Genomic DNA, 4372 nt, shown 5'->3' with positions numbered 1-4372 from the left:
TTTTGAGTCACTTTGTACTTCAGTAGAGCTGTCGCATATAAAAATATAAATAAAAACAGAAATTTCTCTCTCGATAGCCATTAGGCCGTAGTTCTGTGCGCATGGTATCTAAGGAATTTCACGTGAAATTTAGTTTATTTTATCTGATATATATCTGACAAATCATCAGTTTGGACGAGTGTTCACATATTCTAGGAGAGGTAAACAAATATTTTGTTCAATCTCAACGAATTATTAGCATAGAAATTACTTTGATGTTTGGGGGCAAAGTGGTCATAGGTGAATATCGGCTTACAATGTTCTGTTTACTAAAGCTGATATACCGCATCACATTCTGCTCTTGAAGAGAATCCTTTTGTGGCTTTGACCCTGAATAAATATGCCACTCCAACTAAACCAAGCCTCATTATGCGGAATGTTGTTTGTTTCATACTACGTGTTTGTATGCATGAGAAAATTTGAATTGAGACTATAGGTGCTTATTTCATATATGTACCTACTATATAAAATATAATTAGGACGAAAAAACGCATAAATCTATCCCATTTAGCTTGATATGTATGAGTGACCACTTTACCTCCAAGCAAAAAAAAGGTTCGATTTTTCGCCTTTTTTCCAATGGTGAAAAGTGTACTATTTTGAATTTTTATAGTAAAAGCCGTCTACTATCTTGAACAGCAAAGAGTTGAACTTTAATATTCTTCGAGAAACGAAACTGAAGCGGTATGTGGAGGCTGGAAATGGGTATATTCCTTAAGGTGATCGCTATGCCCCCACTTTCCCTAGTGTGCTGAACAATTCGAGCATTGTTCATGCTTCGTGCCCATAGAGAACACACCGTCGAATTAGGAATTTGTACATGGTACACTTCGTACGGAGTCGAAGTTTGTTGGATCTTAAGGATTTCCGGAGCCCATAATAGGCGTGATTTCCATTGACTATGCGTCTTCGAATTATACGGCTGTTGTTGTTGTTGTCAGATGGTATCAGCGAGCCAAGGTAGACTAATTACTCTATCACCTCGAGCTCGTCCTAATCGATCACGTAAAGCGTCCATCTTAAATTTCGGACACTTTTCTTTCGGTGTAGTTTATGAAATATTTCACTAATAAATGAAATTACAATTACATGACAGCTTAAACCCTCCTCTTTATTTCGATGTCCAACATGTTTACATTCTTTTTCAGTTGGGTAAAATGGCGTCGAATCAAGTGGAAGTACGCAAACGCATTTTGCGCGAACGGCAGCAAAATCCAACACTGTCGGTACGCGATCTCACCAAAAAGCTAAAACTGCCGAAGTGTACCGTGTTTAGCGTGTGCAAATCGTTTGACCAGCGCTTAACTGTGGATCGGAAGGCTGGAAGCGGAACAAATCGAAAAGTATGTTCCCGATAGATGGACCGAAAGGTGGTTGCCATTATTGAGAAACATCCCAACCTTTCAGTTAGAAATGGTTGGAAATGACTCGAAAGGTTGGTAAATCAAAATCATATGTACAAAAAGTGAAACAGAGGCATGGACTGAAGGCGTACAAAGTGAAAAAGGTCCCAATCGTGACGATAAGCAAAATTTCACTACAAAAAGCCTAAACTCCCCAAAAACTACTTGGTTTGGCAGGCCATATGCAGTTGTGGCCGAAAATCCAAATCTTTCGTCTCTACCGGCACTATCAACAAAGATGTCTACGAGAAGGAATGTCTCCAGAAGCGGTTGCTACCCTTCACGCGACTCTCCAGCGTTGTTTTGGCCAGATTTGGTCCCTTGTCACTATGCAAAATCCATCTTGGAATGGTATAATGCACATGAGGTCAAATATGTGCCAAAAACCGAAAATCCACTGAACTGTCCAGATTTTCGCCCAGTGGAAAAGTAAAGGGTGTGTCACATCAAATTGCATCACGGAAAAAACGCTGTAGAAATTTAATTTTTAGGAATTATATCTTCAGCTTTCGCTTATAATCAGATAAGAGTGTATAGATCACGTTGGCCATGCTTCACTGTCAATTTTTCGTAAATTTGGAAAAATGTCGTCGAACGAAAAAGAGCGTCTTGAATTAATCCTGCGCACTCATTTCGAGAATCCGGAGTTGTCACATCGGGACATCGGTAAGATGCTGGGAATCGTCCAATCCACGGTCAGCAGAGTACTAAAACGATACTTCGAGAACCTAATCATCGACCGGAAGGTGAAGAACGGCAAAAATGGATGCTCCGTCAGTGAAAAAGATCACAAGCGCGTAGTTAAGCAGTTTAGACGTGATCCGAGAAGTTCGGTCCGGGATGTCGCCAATAAGCTGAATTTGTCAAGTTCATTCGTCCAGCGGACCAAGCAGCGGGAGGGCCTGCGTACATACAAGGTTCAGAAGGCTCCTAAGACGCGAGCCCGGAAGCTGTACACCGAAATGCTGACGAAGCCGCATTGCCTGGTAATGGACGACGAAACCTACGTCAAAGCGGTCATTCGTCAGCTGCCGGGCCTGTTGTTCTTCTCCGCAGAGGACAAATTCAGCGTTCCGGAGGAGATTCGCAAGCAGAAACTATCCAAGTTTGCCAAAAAGTACATGGTGTGGCAAGCGATCTGCTCTTGCGGAAAGCGGAGCGCCCCCTTCGTGATGACCGGCACGGTAAACGGGCAGGTTTACCTTAAGGAGTGCCTACAGAAGCGCTTACTACCACTATTGAAGCAGCACGAGGGCCCGACCATCTTCTGGCCGGATCTCGCTTCGTGCCACTATTCAAAGGACGTGTTGGAGTGGTACGAAGCCAACGGGGTCACCTTCGTGCCAAAGGAAATGAACCCGCCCAACGCGCCGGAGCTTCGCTCAATAGAGAAATATTGGGCGATTATGAAGCAGACCCTCCGGAAGAACCGAAAAGTTGTCAAATCGGAGGCGGACTTCAAGAGAAAATGGATTTCTGTTAAAAAAAACTACAACCTGACGTTGTACAGAACCTTATGGACGGGGTAAAGAGGAAGGTGAGAGCATACCGGCTTGGGCTCGAAGTATGAATAAAAAGAAAATGCCAAAAGTTGTTTAATAGTTTTTATTTTACTGTCTAAAATTTTCAAAAGGATCGGTCTACTGGGCGAATTTCTACAGCATTTTTTCCATGATGCAATTTGATGTGACACACCCTTTACTGGGCTCTGAATAAGCGAAAACTATTCGAAACTAAGAAGAAAGCGAATGGCATTAATGATGTCAAGAGGAGATGGAAAAGCGCCGCCTCCAGCATATCTGAGCATATCTGAGGATACTGTACGGAACCTAATGGCAGATGTTCCCAAGAAAGTTCCTGAGTTTTACAGATAACGTAATTAACATCGAAGTAAGCTTTCCTTGTTTTAGATAGTCTATTCTATTTTACTGAAATAAACAGTCGGTTTTGTTGTATTACGTGAATTTTTGTTTTACTGGTATCATCTTGGTGTCCGAAATTTAACGTGGACAGTCTTTAGTCGTTTATCAAGATGCCTCTTTCCTTGTTCCTGAACATTTCGGCCCGCTGCTCAAAGCCTTTGTGTGAGGCGTTTAGTTTCTTCTAGAACTTTCGCGATTCTCGAATGAAGCAGCTCGACGATGAAGCAGCTCAATCTCCTCATACTCTTTCTCTTACAGGCGATGCTTTTTTCCCGAAAGAGATGTGTTTGCTGCCTTCGCTTAATTCTGTATCGTTCTACGTTTTGTCAAGTCGCTCGTGGAAGCATGGCTGCGCGTGCTGCATCCATCTAGTTCAGAGGCGCTCAGCACTCAAACCATTCGTTCTGTTGTCCTCGTTGTTCATAGGCGATGACCACACCCAGCTGGTCCCTCCAAATAGACAGCATAACCTTCTGACCGTGAATATTCCGCGCGGCCGTCGATGTTGAAGCGTGGCCGGGGTATTTTTATTATACTTCTGTTTTACATTTAGTGTCGATCTAAATAATCCTGGCTTTGCTTTATTTTTCTACATTAATTTTTATTTCTACATAATTTTTGAAAGTTAAAATCCCTCGTTCAGTTTTTTCTTCGTGTTCTACTTACTAGTTTAAGATTCAATTTGTATACTGAAAGCAATCGCTCAACGGCTGTTGACGAATACAGCAAAATTAAGAATGTTGAAATTATTTTTTGTCATTTTGGGATAAGTAACTTGAAACGATCACACCATCTCCTGCAGCACTATGATATTGAAATAACGGGATATCAATATTTCCGCATGAATTCGGGTACTCGCAAGAAAGTTAAGAGGCTTGCAGTTGTTCTTTGTGTGGGTCGAGTCCGATTTTCCTGTCTCGAATTCCTTTGTGAATTTTCTTATGCGTTTCATTGTTACGGATGGCTTGCAGGGCCTGCGACAACTTCCTGTCTCGCCGGAGGATAATG

Source organism: Toxorhynchites rutilus, chromosome 2 (genome assembly GCF_029784135.1).
Source record: "Toxorhynchites rutilus septentrionalis strain SRP chromosome 2, ASM2978413v1, whole genome shotgun sequence".
NCBI lineage: Eukaryota > Metazoa > Arthropoda > Insecta > Diptera > Culicidae > Toxorhynchites > Toxorhynchites rutilus.
This window is presented reverse-complemented; position numbering follows the sequence as displayed.